This window comes from Ovis canadensis, chromosome 11 (assembly GCF_042477335.2).
Source record: "Ovis canadensis isolate MfBH-ARS-UI-01 breed Bighorn chromosome 11, ARS-UI_OviCan_v2, whole genome shotgun sequence".
NCBI lineage: Eukaryota > Metazoa > Chordata > Mammalia > Artiodactyla > Bovidae > Ovis > Ovis canadensis.
The window spans coordinates 43,561,179-43,580,843 of record NC_091255.1 but is presented as its reverse complement, the minus strand read 5'-3'; the positions used below and the strand labels follow the sequence as shown (position 1 = coordinate 43,580,843).

General features: G+C 44.9%; 1 long non-coding RNA gene across 1 annotated transcript; it reads left to right on the top strand.

Annotated features, from left to right (window-relative positions):
* The first annotated feature begins 1,900 nt into the window (after positions 1-1,900).
* On the top strand, positions 1,901-5,076 carry LOC138415042 (uncharacterized). The gene is made up of 2 exons (XR_011247053.1): positions 1,901-3,804; positions 4,154-5,076. It is a non-coding gene; the product is annotated as an uncharacterized lncRNA (long non-coding RNA).
* The last annotated feature ends 14,589 nt before the right edge of the window (positions 5,077-19,665 follow it).

Below are 19,665 nucleotides of genomic sequence, written 5' to 3'. Positions count from 1 at the left end.
TCCACCTCTAGGGGACCCCAAGGACTGTAGCCCACCAGGCTTTTCTGTCCACGGAATTTTCCAGGCAAGAATACCTAAGTGGGGTGCCCTTTCCTCCTCCAAGATATCTTCCCAACCCAGGGATTGAACCTGCACCTCCTGCGTCTCCGCGTCTCCTGCATTGGCTGGCGGATTCTTTACCACTGAGCTTGGGAAGCCCTTTTCATGGGTTTGTAGCCAATTTTTATAGACTCAAGAGAAAAATTCCTGCTGGAAGAGTGGCATTAGGTGATTGGTTAAGGCTCTATAGGGTGAGTAGCTGGGTGGGTATTTTTACCTAATATGGGGTCAGGGAGGTGGCCAGTAAAGCCTAGGAGGGTTCTCGGCAACAGTTACAGTGGGACTTAGTTCCGGAGATGACCTTGCTGTGGAGCTCTGCATCTGTGGCCTTGGTACAAGACCTCACACCTGGTACAGGGCACCACAGATTGTAGACCTAAATGTGAAAGACACAACTGTGGGTAGTAACAGCTAACTGCAGAATATCAGGAGCACAGGCCCTGGGCACATGGTCTGCAGTAGTCGAGGCACATGGGCTCTGTAGTTGCAGCCCATGGGCTCTAGTGAAGTGAAGTCGCTCAGTCATGTCTGACTTTTTGCGACCCCATGGACTGTAGCGTATCAGCCTCCATCCATGGGATTTTCCAGGCAAGAGTGCTGGAGTGGATTGCCATTTCCTTCTCCAGGGGATCTTCCCAACCCAGGAATCAAACCCGCATCCCCCGCATTGCAAGCAGACACTTTACCGTCTGAGCCACCAGGGAAGCCCGCATGGGCTCTAGACCTTGGGCTAAATACTTGTGACTCACAGGCTTAGTTGCTCCATGGCATGTGGAATTTTCCCAGATCAGGGGTCAAACCCATTTCCCTTCCCATATTGGCAGGTGGATTCTTAAACACTGGACCAGCAGGGAAGTCCAACTGGCAGGTTCTTGAGGGCAGGAACTGTGTTTCTCTACCTTACCCTTTTTGGCACAAATTAAGTGTTAAAAACCCTTTCTTTTTAATGACTTTTTAAAAATTGCAGTTTGGAAAGGTAGATTTCCCATACACTTCCTGCCTGTACACATGCATTGCGTGCTCAGTGGCTCAGTCATGGTTAGCTCTTTGTGACCCCATGGACTGTAGCCCACCAGGCTTCTCTGACCATGGGATTTCCCAGGCAAGAATAATGGAGTGGGTTGCCATTTCCTCTTCCAGGGGATCTTCCCAACCCGGGGATCGAACCCTCATCTCCTCCGTCTCCTACATTGGCAGATGGATTCTTTACCACTAAGCCACCTGGGAACCCACACATGCATTGCCTCCCCCATTATCAACATCACTCATCAGATGGTACCCTTTCTACCAAGGATGAAACAACGCTGACACATCATAATCACCCCAAGTGCTCACTTTACTTGAGAGTTCACTCTTGTTCTATATTCTGAGCGTTTGGACAAACGTATAATGATGTATATCCATGATTATAATATCATATATTTTTACTGCCTTAAAATTTCTCTGTGCTCTGCCTATTTGTCCTTTCTCCCCCTCCTATTAATAGCCTTTTATTGAGGAAAGTTTATGACATGAAACTTTATTTTTTCATATATTTATTTGGCTGCACTGGGTCTTGTGGCACGCAAGATCTTCACTGCAACATGTGGATTCTTTACTTGTGGCATGTGGGATCTAGTTCCCTGACCAGGGATGGAACCCAGGCCCTCTGCATTGGGAGCATGGACTCTTAGCCACTGAACCACCAGGGAAGCCCTAAGACATGAAACTTGAAAGCATCATCATAAATTTGAGGTTATGAATACTTAATTTCCCCCTTTGTAATTCAGGTTCTGATTTATGAAGTCATAAGACTGATCTTGGGTGGCCTCAGCCTGCAAGGGCTTGGAGCAAAGCTTGAGTTCCCAACAAGAAATTGGGCTGGATGCCATAGGTGAAAGCTCCAGATCCTAGCCACTAGACCAGTGATCAGGGACAAGTGCCCTGACCCTTTGGTTTTGCAGAAAAGAATTTCCACAAAGACAGAAAGTAGTGAAGCAAGTAAAGTGTTTACAAAGAGGAAAAAAAGTACAGTATGTGTGCATAGGCAAGGGGCAGACTCAGAAGGAGAGTCCCTGAGTTGCGCCCTCTTGGCAGTTTGAATCACTTATATGGGACATTTCTTCCAGTTTTCCTTTGGCCAATAATTTTGATTTGCCTGGTTCACAGTCTATATTTGATATATCTCAGGATCCTTCCATGTGAGCACACATCTCTCTTAGCCAAAATGGATTCTACCACAAACATATCTGGGTATTCCCTGACATTGCTCCCCCTTTGGCCTGCAGTCTGGAGGCCTTCTGCTCACTTGTGGTTGGGGAGGTCTCTGAATTTCGGTAATGAGAGATACGTGGTCTGGGCATGGCCCAGCCTCCTCCCTTAACTGTCCTGCTATTACTGTCTTAGAGTTTCAGTCCAGAGGGAATGAATCTCCAGTTGCTTTACCCTGGAGGTTCATCTGCCTTCTGCCTCGGGACTGCTAATCTACAAAGGGAATATGGACAATGGTTAGTTATTTTGAGGTTGTAAGGCACTTTGGGGTCCAAATGTTAAACTGGTGTATTACTGAATGCAGACTGAAGGTGGCAAGCCTCATAACTGAGGGACCAGAAAATGGTTGCAGCCTGGAATTCTCTTAAATTCTGACTTCCTTTCCTCCCTCTGGGTTTCTGGTCCTTTGTGAAATGGATACCGTCCTCCTGGTAATTGTTGGGGAATGGGATGTTACTGTTATTTTTCTTTTATGTTTTGTTCTTAATTTTTTTAAGTTGTATAAAGTGAAAGTGTTAGTTGCTTAGTCATGTCTGATTCTTTGCAACCCCATGGACCCACCAGGCTCCTCTGTCCATGGTTTTGTCCAGGCAAGAATACTGGAGTGGGTTGCCATTTCCTCCTCCAGAGGATCTTCCCAACCCAGGGATCGAACCCCCATCTCCCACATTGCAGGCAGATTCCTTATGGTCTGAGCCACCAGGATATAGACTATTTAAAATGTTGTGTTACTTACTGCTGTACTGCAAAGTGACTCAGTGATACACATACACACTTTTTTAACATTCTGTTCCATTATTAGTCCCGGGATACTGAATATAGTTCCCTATGCAGTACAGTTCTCTGCTATTGTTGCTCAGATGTCGCATTTTTTATTCCCACGAGTTACTCACTTTTCTTTTTCAACTGACATTGAAAGCCGGGAGATTCAAAGCCTGCCCCCCAACTAAAGAGGTAGGCCCTGGGGGCGGGCGCTCGCAAGGGTTCTAGTACCAGAGACCTAAACGAGAGCGGGAGGTTGGGGAATCACCGTAGGACTGGGCAAAGGCCCGGATCCACCGATGGCCGTCAGGAATCGCCCTCTGTCAGGGCTCCCAACTGTCAATCAAGAAGTCTCCTGGCGACCGGGCCAATCAGGCTCCGAGGCCAGGGCTGAGGGCAGTTGGCTGACCTTCCCAGCACTGGGTGCCATGATGATGCTGCTTTCTTCCCGCTCCTTCATCCCCACAAAATCCCCTTCCCTCACTGTAGGGGAAAGAAACATCGCCCTTCTCAGCTGGCATCGCCGAGAGACCACCCGTCCCTCTAGGTCACTCTGCCCCACAGGGGACTGCACGTCCAGAATGCTTCGCAGGTAGGCGGGCAGTAGGACGTCAGCAGCCTGCGACCACTTCCGGCGTCCTGCTGACAACGTCTGCTGGGAGCTGTGACAGACAGGAGGCCCCGACCCACGAGGTGGGACAATGGGTCCCTGAAACCAGGAAGGGGCCCGGCTTTTCGGGGGTGGGTGTCTCGCGCCCGTTTTCTATGGGAAAGTCTCAGGATTTGATGCTAAAAGGGTATCCTACCCTGTAATCCACCAACAGAAGTGCCGCTACATGCCTGCCTGCCCCACTCGTAATCACCCAAACCCAGGAACGGCCCATATCATTCACTAACAGGCAGTTAAGGTATAATCTTTCAGTGGGCTGTCAGGAAATCCACGGAAAGGGCGGATGGCCTGTTGGCGAATTGTAAAGGGAACTGTTACCGGACCAAGATGGCGGAGTCAGGCTCCACCTCATTTCCTGTTGTTGTTGTTCAGTCGCAGTTTTGTCGGACTCTTTGTGATCCCATGGACTGCAGCACGCCAGGCTTATCTCTTTCACTATCTCCCAGTGCTTGCTCACACTCACGTCCCTGAGTCTCTGATGCCATCCAACTGTTAAGGGAAGCACACTGATTGAAACCGCCCACCCTGGCCAGGCACCGCATGAGTTGTTTTATGACAGGAGATCCTCATAAGGAATATGGAACTAATAAGCCACCACCAACCGGAAGAGTTCGGGAAAGGTTGAAAGGAGACACTGTGTGTCCGTCCACTTCCCAGAATCCCTCTCACTAGCGTCCACCTCCGCTGAGCCATGCGCGCCACCAGGAAAGACTCTGAATTAGAATGATTGGCCAAAGAACACCTGGAAATTTTCCCATCACCATAAAACCTGAGACTGCAAGCCACAGGACAGAACAGTTCTCCTGGGCTCCCTTACCCTACTGCTCTCCACCCAGGTGCCCTTTCCCAATAAAATCTCTTGCTTTGTCAGCAGATGTGTCTCCTTGGACAATTCATTTCCGAGTGTTAGACAAGAACCCAGTTTTGGGCCCTGGAAGGGATCCCCCTTCCTGCAACACAACTGCAGTGACCCAAGGAGGAGAGAGCAGATAAAACCAAGTAGGGTCTTGGAATATAGGAACAGAAAAACCAGACCCTCCCCCATGTTGTAACTATTAGTGGAACTGTATAATCTCTCTCCTACCCCACAGGGAGAAGGTATTTGCCCTACTCTTCCCCCACCCAGTATACATGCCTCATCCAATCAGCAAAAGCCCCACAAGACCCCAATCCCACTCCTTGTACCCTGGTTATAAAGGTGGGCTAAGGACCCCTGTTCAACATTGTTCTCCCTTGAGCTGGCCCACTGTTCTAACAGCCTCTCCCAGTCTAATAAACTTTTTTTCCCCCTCTCATTCTGTCTCATGTCTGGAAATTCTTTTCCAACCTGCACCCAGACCAGGACACCAACCATCTCATCCTCTGTCATGCCCTTCTCCTCCTACCTTCAATCTTTCCCAGCATCAGGGTCTTTTCTAATGACTGGCCTCTTCAGGTGGCCAAAGTACTGGAGCTTCAGTTTCAGCACCATTCTTCCCAGTGAATATTCAAGACTGACTTCCTTTAGAATTGACTGGTTTTGAAACCGTTTATCTCAAAGTGGGACTTGAACCCATGTGCTGGGACTGGAAACCAGCCAAAACCCTGCTTGGGACTCGAACCCATCCAAAACCTAGTTTGGGACCTGAACCCAGCCAAAACTCTGCTTGGGACTTGAACCCATGGCTAGGACTTGAACCCAGCCAAAACTCATAGTACCTGGTTTCAGGGCCTAATAATAGTCAAGGCTATGGTTTTTCCAGTGGTCATGTATGGATGTGAGAGTTGGACTATAAAGAAAGCTGAGCGCCGAAGAATTGATGCTTTTGAACTGTGGTATTGGAGAAGACTCTTGAGAGTCCCTTGGACTGCAAGGAGATCCAACCAGTCCATTCTAAAGGAGATCAGTCCTAGGTGTTCATTGGAAGGACTGATGTTGAAGCTGAAACTCCAATACTTTGGCCACCTAATGCAAAGAGCTGACTCATTTGAAAAGACCCTGATGCCAGGAAAGATTGAAGGGAGGAGAAGGGGACGACAGAGAATGAGATGATTGGATGGCATCACCGACTTGATGGACATGGGTTTGGGTGGACTCTGGGAGTTGGTGATGGACAGGGAGGCCTGGCGTGCTGCAGTTCATGGGGTCACAAGGAGTTAGACAAGACTGAGCAACTGAACTGAACTGAATGCTCAGGTTCTTGATGTCTCATCACAGAAAGAATATAGTGAGAGACAAAGTGAAAGGTAAGAAGTGGATTTATTCAGATTCACACAGAAGCATACTCAACAGACAGACTATGGGCCATCACAGAGGGCCACTGCAGCCGCCAAACATGGCATGGTTAGTTTTTATAGGCTGGGTAGCTTCATATGCTAATGAGTGGGAGAATTATTCCAACTATTTTTGGGAAGAGGTGGAGATTGCCAGGATTTGGGCCACTGCCCACTCCTTGGTCTTTTGACAGTGCTTTGGAACTGTCAGGGCACCTCTGGGTGTGTCATTTCACTTGCTGATTGAAGATCAAGGTCTAGTCTTGTCTGCCATCTTGGTCCCATTTGATTGTAATTAGTTTATGTTGTGTCCTTCGGCTATGTCATTCTTTCAAAAGTTGTGCCCTGTCTCTTTCCCTCCTGTTACAGTTTGATCTCCTTGCAGTCCAAGGAATTTTTAAGAGTCTTCTCTAAACCACTGTTCAAAAGCATCTATCCTTCAGCCCTCAGCCTTCTTTATGGTCTAACTCATATCCATACATGACTACTAAAAAAACCATACCTTTGACAATATGGACATTTCTTGGCAAAGTAATGTCTCTGCTTTTTAATATGCTGTCTAGGTTTGTCATAGCTTTTCTTCCAAGGAGCAAGCATCTCTTAATTTTATGGCTGCAGTGATCATCTGTAATTTTAGAGCCAAAGAAAATAAAGTCTGTCACTGTTTCCATTGTTTCCCCATCTATTTGCCATGAAGTGATGGGGACTGGATGCCATGATCTTAGTTTTTTGAATGTTGAGTTTGAAGCCAGCTTTTTCACTCTCCTCTTTCATTTTCATCAAGAAGCTCTTTAGTTCTTCTCTTTCTGCTATAAGGGTGGTGTCATCTGCATATCTGAGGTTATTGATATTTCTCCCAGCAATCTTGATTCCAGCTTGTACTTCATCCAGCCCAGCATTTTGCATGATGTAAGTTAAATATAAGTTAAATAAGCAGGGTGACAATATGCAGCCTTGACCTACTCCTTTCCCAATTTGGAACCAGTCCATCATTCCATGTCCAGTTCTGTTACTTCTAGACTTGCATACAGATTTCTCAGACAGGTAAGGTAGTCTAGTATTTCCATCTCTTGAAGAATTTTCCACAGTTTGTTGTGATCCACACAGGCAAGGCTTTGGCAGTCAATAAAGCAGAAGTAGATTTTTTCTGGAATTCTCTTGTTTTTTCTATGATCCAACAGATGTTGGCAATTTGATGTCTGGTTCCTCTGCCTTTTCTAAATCCATATTGAACATCTGAAAGTTCTCAGTTCACATACTGTTGAAGCCTAGCTTGGAGAATTGTGAGCATTACTTTGCTAGCATATGAGAGTGCAATTGTACGGTTGTTTGAAAATTCTTTGGCATTACTTTTCTTTGGGACTGGAATGAAAACTGACCTTTTCCAGTCCTAGCCACTGCTGAGTTTTCCAAATTTGCTTGCATATTGAGTGTAGCACTTTCACAGCATCATCTTTTAGGATCTGAAAAAAGCTCAGCTGGAATTCATCACCTCCACTAACTTTGTTCATAGTGATGCTTCGTAAGGCCCACTTGACTTTACACTCCAGGATGTGTGGCTCTAGGTGGGTGATCATACCATCGTGGTTGTCTGGGTCTTTAAGATCTTTTTTGTATAGTTCTGTGTATTCTTGCCACCTGTTCTTGATATCTTCTGTTTCTGTTAGGTCTGTACTGTTTCTGTCCTTTATTGTGCCCACCTTTGCATGAAATATTCCCATGGTATCTCTAATTTTCTTGAAGAGATCTCTAGTCTTTCCCATTCTATTGTTTTCCTCTATTTCTTTGCATTGATCACTGAAGAAGGCTTTCTTATCTCTCCTTGCTATTTGGAAGTCTGCATTCAGGTGGGTATATCTTTCCTTTTCTCCTTTGCCTTTCATTTCTCTCCTTTTCTCAGCTATTTGTAAGGCCTCCACAGATAACCATTTTGCCTTTTTGCATTTCTTTTTCTTGGGCATGGCTTTGATCACTGCCTCCTGTACAATGTTACGAACCTCCGTCCATAGTTCTTCAGGCACTCTGTCTATCAGGTCTAGTCCCTTGAATCTATTTGTCACTGTCACTGTGTAATCATTAGGGATTTGATTTAGGTCACACCTGAATGGCCTAGTGGTTTTCCCTACTTTCTTCAATTTAAATCTGAATTTTGCTATAAGGAGTTCATGATCTGAGCCACAGTCAGCTCCTAGTCTTGTTTTGGATTAAAGGAGTAATTGGATTAAAGATTTACTGAGCATGGCCCTAAGAACCAGAGTAAGACTCAGTTTTCCCCACAGCCAGTCCTTCCCATCAGGAAGTTTCCATAAACCTCTTATCCGCTTCCATCAGAGGGCAGACATAATGAAAACCACAGTCACAGAAAACTAAACAAACTGATCACATGGGTCATAACCTTGTCTAACTCAATGAAACTATGAGCCATGCCTTGTAGGGCCACCCAAGACAGATGGGTCATGGTGGAGAGTTCTGACAAAATGTAGTCCACTGGAGAAGGGAATGACAAACCATTTTAGAACATCCTTGCCTTGAGAACCCTGTGAACAGTATGAAAAGGCAAAAATATCTGACATGAAAGATGACCTCCCCAGGTTGGTAGGTGGCCAATATGCTACTGGAAAAGAGTGGAGAAATAGCTCCAGAAGGAATGAAGAGGCTGAGCTAAAGTGGAAATAATGCCCAGTTGTGGATGTGTCTAGTGGTGAAAGTCAAGTTCAGTGCTGTAAAGAACAATATTGCATAGGAACCTGGAATGTTAGGTCCATGAATCAAGGTATATTGGAAGTGGTCAAACAGGAGATGGCAAGAGTGGACATCAACATTTTAAGAATCAGTGAACTAAAATGGACTGGAATGGGTGAATTAAATTCAGATGACCATTATATCTACTACTGTTGGCAAAAACCCCTTACAAGAAATCCCTCATAGTCAACAAAAAGCCTGAAATGCAGTACTTGTGTGCAATCTCAAAAATGACAGAATGATCTCTGTTCATTTCCGAGGCAAACCATTCAGTATCAGTAATCCAAGTCTATGCCCCAACCACTAATCCTGAAGAAGCTGATATTGAACGGTTCTATGATGACCTACAAGACCTTCTAGAAATAACACAAAAAAGATGTCCTTTTCATCATAAGGGACTGGAATGCAAAAGTAGGAAGTCAAGAGATATCTGGAGTAACAGGTAAGTTTGGCCTTGGAGTACAAAATGAAGAAGGACAAAGGCTAATAGAGTTTTGCCAAGAGAATGCATGGGTCATAGCAAACACTCTCTTCCAACGACACAAGAGACAAACTCTACACATGGACATTACCAGATAGTCAATACTGAAATCAGATTGATTATATTCTTTGCAGCTGAAGATGGAGAAGGTCTATACAGTCAGCAAAAACAAGACTGGGACCTGACTGTGGCTCAGATCATGAACTTCTTATTGCAAAATTCATTTCCTGTAGGCAATGGCTCAATATACTTAAGTAACAAATGAGCTCATATAGATTACGACTCAGGCACACCATTATATAACCCTTGGACAGCCGCCACTTTTGTTCTCAGAGCTATATAAGACTGCGTGGAAGTCCCTGGCTGCTGCACGAGCCATCCACAAATAAAGCATATCTGAAGTCTTCTTCCAGCCTCCCAACTCATGCTTTACCTACCTGGGGTTCAGTGATCAGCATGACAATTGGTGTAATTGGCAGGATTCCCAGCAGGTTGCAGAGCCAGAGGCTTCAATGGATGGAGGAAGCCAGTGGCCACCACCCAGCATGTGATACCAGGTGGCCATGGTCCTGGCGTGGGCCCCATTAGAAGGCTGGGAGGCAGAGGATGGGTCACCTCCTACCCTTGAAAAACTGAAAAGTGTTGCAGGCCGTGAGTTCCCATCTACTTGATACAGTGGCAGGTACTGCCGCTGGCACCTTGGGCTGGATATTCTTGACTGCCTTGAAAGTGAATATGGACAATGCCCTACGTGATGCTGCACAGGTTTTGAGTTGCAGAGACAGGCAGAAAAGCTAGAACAGTGCATACGAACTTTTGCTGGAGCCAAAGATGTGTGGCCTTGATGAACCCAGCACCTCAGACAGCAAGGTACAGCAGAAGATGAAACATAAACAACCTTTGGCTCAAGGGGATCATCCCAGGGGGCCCCTAATATGACTGAATTTATGACCTATCAGTCATTACTCAAGCAGAGTTGTTCTATTTGGGTGAAGCATTCAACAGAGGCTGGGGGCGGGGGCGGGCATCTAGTGTCATAACTCTGGGACACTGGGGTAGACAGTTTTATCTGCACAGGGGATGAAATAGAGTGTTTGGCATCTATGACCACTCACCCCTTATTGCAGCAGAGATTGCATAACACGAGGCAGCATATGCAGGGGCCTCCCAACCAAACAGGCTCCCTGATGGAATGGATCAACCATCCAAACAGTTTGGACTAATGTGGGAACTCCCAGGTACTGTTTACGTCAATGGCATACATTTACCAAATTGACTCAGGTCGTAAGGGAATTAGGCATGAAACAGTCTAACCTGAACCTGCGTGTTTAACCTGAACACAAAGAGCTCAGATGATGAACAAGTTACAAGCGGCATGCAAAATGCCATTTTGAACAATGCCCTGTCCACCTTTTTTCAATCCCTGACTTCAGTTCTTGTGCCTTCTGTGGGGTGCCCCATCTATGAAGTGGCCTCAATTGTAGCAAGTAGGAAAGGCGGAAGGGAGAGGGAGAGTGCCAGGCAAAAGGTACCAGTGATGTGAAGATCTCTAAGGGGGCCCCATCTGAGTCACATGGATGCAAATGTGGGCCAATTTGTTTGCAGTGGGAGTTGACAGAAATAAAATTGATAAGCAGCCAAATGCTGCGCTTCTAGAATTATGGAGGCAACTGAGACCAGAACAGCAGTGTGGGACATGCCCATGCAAGAGACATGGGCGGTACAGTTAGAAGATTGCTAACTTCTAAGGACGCCTCTTGGGATGACTGTTTCCAGTTTGAATAGGGCTTAGGCCAAGGTTGTTGCCCAAAAGGAGTAAGCGGGGACTGGAGGCGCCATGTAGAACTTGCAATTTACTGGTCTTAGAGCAACATACAGAGAGAGGAATGGCCTTGGTTGAAACCAGTGCTGAATGTAGCCTCATCTATGGTAAATCTGAGCAGTTTCCAGGCCCTAGTGCAGGAACTGATGGATATGGCGACCAGACAGTTGAGGTTAAGGCTGTGTCCTTACCTTTGGAAATTGGGAAAATTCCTGCAAGGGTTTATACTGTGTATATGTCCCTGATGGCAGGAACTGTTCTCTCCCAGGATAAGAAACTTGCCTGTGTCTGACTAAATAATCGAGTTGCCTGTGTTGGTGCTCTTAATGTTTTTGTCCCTTGTCCAAAGGTGTGTCATGGCAATCCAGTCATAGATTGGACCCACACTTACGCAGAAGTACAAAATGTGTCAGCTTGTTGGGGCCGCCATGGGATTTCCCTGGCAGATCCAACCCATGACACTCGCAAACTGGACTTGGAAGTTAACCTTCTTTCAACCAGACTCAATGACAGCTGAATGGAATGACACAAGGTGCTCTTCCGTGCAGGATGTGAAGAAGCGGCAGAATGTATCCCACCCCGGGGGGATCATTTGATGTGGGACGGGTTCTCCTGGCTATCTGCTGTAAGTGTTGAAGTACAGACCATAGTCTCCTTTGTGTGGAAAGGAGAGACAGGTTGGCCCAGCAGGTTGGACCCCTCTAACCCTCTGTGTTAACATTAGCATCGTCCAAGGGTATCATTCGGGTAATAGTGTTGTTCCTGTTCCCCATGGGACCTTGCAGATATGTGAGCCATATGGATGACTGCTTGCCTAGGAACTAAACAGGGTGATGTACAAGAAGCCGACTGTACCTGCCTGCCTTGGTGTATACAACCTTTCCACACCACACCACCAACTGGGACACGGTCTATACACGATTTAGGGTGAAACAGACACCATGGTGGTATTACCTGCTGGCCTTATTTGTACACCAAGGAGTGGCCATAGTATATTGCACATTGCCTGTGCTTTGAATTACATGCATCAAGCACGAAGACTGTCAGATGAAGAAGTATATCAAATGAGGAAAACGGTTTTACAGAACTAAATGGCCCTAGATTTTCTAACAGTCGCTCAAGGCAGGGTATGTGCACTGTTAGGCACTGAGTGTTGTGTGCATATGCCAGATAACTGTAAGAACGTGAAAATGGGCCTGCAAGGTATGACGCAGGAAATGGAGAAGGGACGGCAGCTCACTGGAGGTGTCCTGCAGGAGCTGTGGACCGGATCATCCAGCACCTGGCGTTGACTTTAGTGTGCGTTGGTGGAAGAGCCGGCATCCCGGTAGTGGGCTGCTGCAGCCTCTTCTGTTGTTGTGGGGTGCAGGCCCAGGGGCTGGTGTGACTCACCAAGGGGGTATCATGGAAGACAGACTGCACGTAGATTGTGAGGCGAGAGACCCTGAAAGGGTGGAGGGTAGAGAAGTGTTACTACACCAAGATTGTGGCGGTAGGTGGCAGGTTCCCACTTCATTACCTGTACAGAATGACTTAGCATCCTGTCGTATCAAATGAACTCGTACAGAATACGGCACCTGCGCACCATTATATAACTCTTCAGAGAGCTGCCACTTTTGTTTGCAGAGCTGTATGAATTCTCTGCTTTTGTTATAATCAAGTCTCATTTTTCAACAAATTACTCCCTATCATTTTCAGTCTGAAGTGCAAATTCCATTGGTTAGTAATATAATATTTTGGTAAAAGAAGCAGGTTCTGGGACTTCCCTGGTGGTCCAAGGGCTAAGACTGTGCTCCCAGTACAGGAGGCTGGGAATCCCTGGTCAGGGAACTAAATCCCACTTGCCACAACTAAAGATCCCACAGTTCAGTTCAGTCCAGGCACTCAGTCGTGTCCGACTCTTTTCAACCCCATGAACCAAAGCATGCCAGGTGTCCCTGTCCATCACAAACTCCCAGAGTTTACCCAAACTCATGTCCATTGAGTTGGTGATGCCATCCAACCATCTCATCCTCTGTTGTCCCCTTCTTCTCCTGCCCTCAATCTTTCCCAGCATCAGGGTCCTTTCAAATGAGTCAGCTCTTTGTATCACGTGGCCAAAGTATTGGAGTTTCAGCTTCAACATCAGTCCTTCCAATGAACACTCAGGACTAATCTCCTTTAGGATTGACTGGTTGGATCTCCTTGCAGTCCAAGGGACTCTCAAGAGTCTTCTCCAACACCACAATTCAAAAGCATCAATTCTTCTGCACTCAGCTTTCTTTATAGTCTAACTCTCACATCCATATATGACTACTGGAAAAACCATAGTTTTGACTAGATGGACCTTTGTTGGCAGAGTAATGTCTCTGCTTTTTAGTATGCTGTCTAGGTTGGTTATAAGTTTCCTTCCAAGGAGTAAGCATCTTTTAATTTCATGGCTGCAGTCACCATCTGCAGTGATTTTGGAGCCCCCAAAATAAAGTGAGCCACTGTTTCCCCATCTATTTGCCATGAAGTGATGGGACTGGATGCCATGATCTTAGTTTTCTGAATCTTGAGCTTTAAGCCAATTTTTTCACTCTCCTCTTTCACTTTCATCAAGAGGCTCTTTAGTTCTTCACTTTCTTTTTTTTTTTTTTTTTTAGTTCTTCACTTTCTGACATAAGGGTGGTTTCATCTGTATATCTGAGGTTATTGATATTTCTCCTGGCAATCTTGATTCCAGCTTGTGCTTCATCCAGCCCAGTGTTTCTCATGATGCGTAGAAGTTAAATAAGCAGGGTGACAATATACTGCCTTGATGTACTCCTTTTCCTATTTGGAACCAGTCTGTTGTTCCATGTCCAGTTCTAACTGTTGCTTCCTGACCTGCATACAGATTTCTCAGGAGGCAGGTCAGGTGGTCTGGTATTTCCACCTCTTTCAGAATTTTCCACAGTTTATTGTGATCCACACAGTCAAAGATCCTACATGCTGTAGCTAAAAGGTCCTGTATGCCGCAATGAAGACTGAGGATCCAACTGCAAGTAAGACCTGGTGCAGCCAAATAAATAAATGTATTGTATTAAAAGGTGCAGGTTCTGGGGCCAGACTTCCTAGGCTTAAATCATATTTCTGCCTCCTACTAGTGGTATAGGCCTGAAGAAATTGTTTAACCAGTTTCCTCATTTGTAAGATGAGATACTCATATAGCGTACCTCACAGGAATGTTGACTTAAGTGAGTTGCTGTATGGAAAGTGCTCAGGATGTCAAGAACAGAAGAGTGCATGCTGCTGTCATTGGTGCTCCAGGCCCTCATCATCTGCCCCTTCTCAGCCTCCCGCCATCACGTCTCCCCCTTCACCTTCCAGTCTCCACTTGCTCAAGTGAGCTTACCCATGCTCTTTTACTTCTTGTCTTTTCCTGTGCCCCTCCTTCTACCTGAAATACCGTTCCCCCACACTGGGGCACCTAACGTGTAGTTTGAGCGCCAGCAAAGCAGGGATCCCCCCAAAAAAAGAAAGCGAGGGAAAAAATACATAAGGTGTTTGATGGTTGATATCCATCCTCCAACCCCCAGGATGGGGTAGGAGTCATTATGGGAGAGCCAATACTTTACTGAACTGCAATGCACCTGTATTGTGTCCTAGAGTTGTATTTGGGTTACATTTCAGTGGTGGGAGGAGACACAGAATCGTCTCTCCAGTACTCGGGGCTCTTACAGACCTTCTGAGAAGACTGTATTTTCCAAAATGGCCACAAAGCTATCGCCCACCCTACATCCTCTGATGAAGTGATATCGATATAACCGCCACTGAGAAGCAGACTCTTCACCTTTGGCGGATTCATGTGGATTCATGTTTGACAGAAAACGACACAATTCTGTAAAGCAATTATCCTTCAATTAAAAAAGAGAGAGAGAGGCAGACTCTTCCCTCAAACCTGGGAGGACTTGTGACTGGCAAAATGAGGCCATTCACTTCCAGGTGAAGGTGGGATAGCTCTGTCCTGGTTCCTTCGGGACACTTACTCTTGGAATCCAGCTGAAAATGTCCAGGCTGCATGAAAGGTTCTGGTAACCCTATTTGTGGCTCCAGCTGGTGTCAACTCTCCGATGTTTCAAGGATGGAGCCAGGGCCAGCCACCTCTGTGAAACCACGAGAGATCCTGAGAGAGGACGTGCTGGCCAGCCCCGCTGACCATGAGGATTTGTGCACAGAAATAGATAACTGCAGTGGCTTTCATGGGTCCTCCTCCCACCCTCTCTTTCCCTATCTGGATAATCCTATTTGTTTTTCAAGACTTGGTCCCAGGGACCCACCCTGACCTCTATGACTGGGTGAGCTGTCCCTCACTTGGACCTGTATGGCCTCTGTGCACCCCTCTGCCATGTCTCCACCAGGCCTGATAACCACTGTCGAATTGTCGGATGACCCCACTTAAAACTAAACGTCTATGGACAGTGACTGCATTTTTTATCCTCTGTGCTCCCAGTGGCTAGGACAGAGCTGGAAAAAAAAAGTAGGAGCTAGGGACTTCCCTGGCTTCCTACTGGTTAGGACTCTGTGCTTCCACTGTATGGGTTCCATCCCTGGTTCGGGAACTAAGATCCTCCAAGCCTCATGGAGCAACCAAAAAATAAAAGCAGGGGCTTACCAGTCAAACAATGGCTGGAATGTGGCAGAGAAGGTCTGAGTGAGCTTAGAGGAAAGATTGCCTAGTTCCCTGTTCTGGCTGGGCAACCCCAGGCAAGTTACCTAGCTGTTCTGTGTTCAGTTTCTGGACTAAGATAATGATTGAAGGAAAAAACCCTGTGTACGAGGTTGTTTTTTTGGCCAACGTGGGAAATGCAAGATCTTAGTTCCCTGACCAGAAATCAAACCTGCACTGCCCCCTGCAAAGGAAGTGTGGAGCCAACCACTGGATCACCAGGGAAGTCTCCTTGTGTACAAATTTTGAGCCCTGAGTGAAGTAATGCCTATATTACTTTCATGTAATGCATACAAAGTCTGGTTTCCAGAAAAACTGGCAGATGAACAGGAATACTGTATAGAGTTCAGATTATTATATACACTAAAATCTGATGGGGTAGTGTACTTTTTTTGGAGAAGGCAATGGCATCCCACTCCAGTACTCTTGCCTGGAAAATCCCATGGATGGAGAAGCCTGGTAGGCTGCAGTCCATAGGGTTGCTAAGAGTCAGACAGGACTGAGTGAATTCACTTTCACTTTTCACTTTCATGCATTGAAGAAGGAAATGGCAACCCACTCCAGTGTTCTTGCCTGGAGAATCCCAGGGACGGGGGAGCCTGATGGGCTGCCGTCTGTGGGGTCGCACAGAGTCAGACATGACTGAAGTGATTTAGCAGTGTAGTCTTTTTTATGAAAACCAGATATTCCTGTCTTAGTCATAAAAATCAGGACACGGTTTGTCTGCGATGCCAGGTTTTTGGTGTTTGTGCCTCAAGAATTTGGGGAGGCTTCTTTATCTTGGCGTGTCTCAGAATCCAAGGTTTTTAAAAATGTAAACCTTTTTACTTTTTGTAATATAAACATCTTTTGGTGTGGCAGGCTTAAGAGTAGCGCATCAGTATTAAGATAGAGCTAGTTTCCATAATCACTTCATTGATCTGTCAGGAGGGTGTTTATATTAATGGAACACTGCTTGGTACAGAGTGTGCGCTAAGTCGCTTCAGTTGTGTCCAACTCTTTGCGGCCCGTAGCCCGCCAGGCTCCTCTGTCCATGGGATTCTCCAGGCAACAATACTAGAGTGGGTTGCCATGCCCTACTCCAGGGGATCTGCCCTACCCAGGGATCGAACCTGTGTCTCTTGTGTCTCCTGCCTTGGGCAGGCGGGTTCTTTACCACTAGACCCACCTGGGAAGCGCAGGTACAGAGTAAGTATGCAATAAACATTAGTTGTTGCCATTACTATTTGTATCACCGCCGTCCTCAAAGGCTGACAAAACCAGACTGCCAATCCTCGTTCTGCCACAAATGCTCTGAGCCTAAACAGGGCCCCTCAAGGGAAATTAATGCCTATTTCACAGGGCTGCTATGACAATTACACAAAAGTGTGGATGGTAAAGTGGTTGTATCAAGAAATATAAGAGCTTATTACTATCGTGTATGTTTTCCCAAAGAAAGTTAAATACAGGATAGCTTAATTTCAAAGAAGAAAAATTCAATACACTCCTCAGTTTCATGTCAGTATTAAGTAAGATCCATATTCAGTCATTGCTCCATTTCTGCAAGCAAACAGGCACTTTATAGATATGTTCTTTGCATGTGATGTTGAGTAGGAGGCTATTTCAGAGCCAAGCCTTAAAAACTGGAAATCTTAAGTATTAACAAAGGGAGCTTCAGGAAGAATCGAAGATGTAAGTGTTAAAGAGAATATTCTGCACCATAAAATATTTAAATTAATCTATTTAGGGTCTTCCCTGGTGATCCTATGGCTAGAACTCCATCCTTCCAATGCAGGTGGCCTTGGTCAGGGAACCAGATCCCACATGCTGCCTATAAGTGTTCTCATGCTGCAATTAAAGATCTTGCAAGCCACAATGGTGTTCAAAGATCTGGCATGCTGCAACCAAGACCTGGCACAGCCAAATAAATAAATAATAAAATATTTTTTAAAATAATCTATTTAAAATAACCAATCTTAAATAATGTCATCTTTAAACAGTTCGTTATAATCACAATTTAAAATAATTAGTTTGATAGGATGGTGAGTTGAGAGTGGTCATAAGATCCCATCCTCTGATGCAAAATTGGGACTGGTGTGACTATAACTTGTTTGTGATGAAAATAAATTTTTCTTGCAAGTGTTATTTAAACACAGAATCTTTAGAAATTGTTGCCACATTCTGCAAAAGAAAAAAAAAAACCAACCTACAGAAAGGATGTTATTTCTACAGGGTTATATTAGTTGATAGTTTGTGGCTCTGGGGGAAGTCTTGTAATTGAAATCTGTGTTTTCTTAATATCTGTTACATCTGACCACAGGGATCATTGGCCCCTTTCCTTTTCCCACATGCATGACAGAAAATGTCCAACTCTCCTAGGATTATTATTTAACAGTGGGTTTGAAAGTTTAGATGAAGAGTATGAACTCTGCTGATTAAGAAATTGTGATCATTCAAACTGCTCAGGACAGAAGCTGACAGTAGCATCTAGAAAAACTTTTCCTGACACCACAGTTTTAGTGTTTGAATATAGTGGGTAGTACTAATTTCAAACTGAAAACCAAATAATACTTTTGCAATGACTTTATTAACACAATTATGGTTAGAAACTCGTAACATGATTTGGAGAAATTTTAACATTTCAAGATATTAATCACCACCACTTTTTCTATCTAAAATAGCTGAGGAAAAGAGCAACCAAGAAAACCAAAATTGATTAATATACACAAATATGATCAAAAATAAACATATGCATATTTATTAGTTTATTTTTTAAAAATAAATGCATAAATTATTTAAAAAATATTTATTTGGCAGGATCTTACAGTTGCAGGCACGTGAGATCTAGTTCCCTAACAACAGACGGACCTCAGTCCTCTCCATTGGAAGTAGAGTCAGCCACTGGACCATCAGGGAAGCCCCATTAGTGACTTTTAAGTATGAAATAATATATAATTAATTCTTATTATAAGATAACTCAAATATTACAGGTGAAGTTCTCCCTCACCAGATATTAACTATGATTGATGGGTTTGTTTCTTCCAGCCCTTTAATTTACACCTACATACAGTCTTATTTTTCAATAAATATTACCATACTACTTGTATTTTTCTGCAACTTGCTTTATTCATGTATCTTATATAATTTCCATACTAGTGTTGTTATTATCAGCTTCCCAGATGGCTCAGTAGTAAAGAACCTGCCTGCCAATGCAGCAGACACAGGTTCCATCTAAGTGGTGAAGATCCTCTGCAGAAGGAAATGGCAATACCCTTCAGTATTCTTGCCTGGGAACTCCCATCGCCAGAGAAGCCTGGCGCACTGCAGTCCTTGGGGTCGCAGAGCCAGGGGCTTCTGACAGACTGAGCCCAGCACAGCATCGATACTAGCACTTAGAGACCTACGTCATCCATTTTAACAGCTGCGTAGCAATCCCTACAAAGTCTAGTCAACAGTTTACTGAATCATTCATTTGCCTGTTAATGGTCAGTTAGCATGCTCTCAGCTTTTTTCCCATTAGGAAAAAAAAAAAAGTTGTGTTAAACAGTGTTAACTGTGACTCAGTTGGGAATTGCTTTCCAAGGTTATATTGTGCTTTACTTTTATTTATGTATAAGGCTGTTCGGATTACAGGGCATTTGAAATCATTACTTATAATTCAAGTAGAGAGCATAGAAATTCTCCCATGTTTGGATGACCAAATTCATAAAAAATGTGCTTGATATTAGGGGCCTGAATTCTAAGGGCATATTCTTGAAACCGAGTCATTTTCGTAAGAACAATACTGGAATACTCATCAGACGCAACATTAATAGAGATGAGTGCCATAGAATTTGTAATTCTTAACTTAAAATTTCAGAGTTCACTTTTTTTAGACTGACACTCCTTTAACATATCCGTAATGTGCCTTCACTCGTGTTTTAGTCTGAGAATGA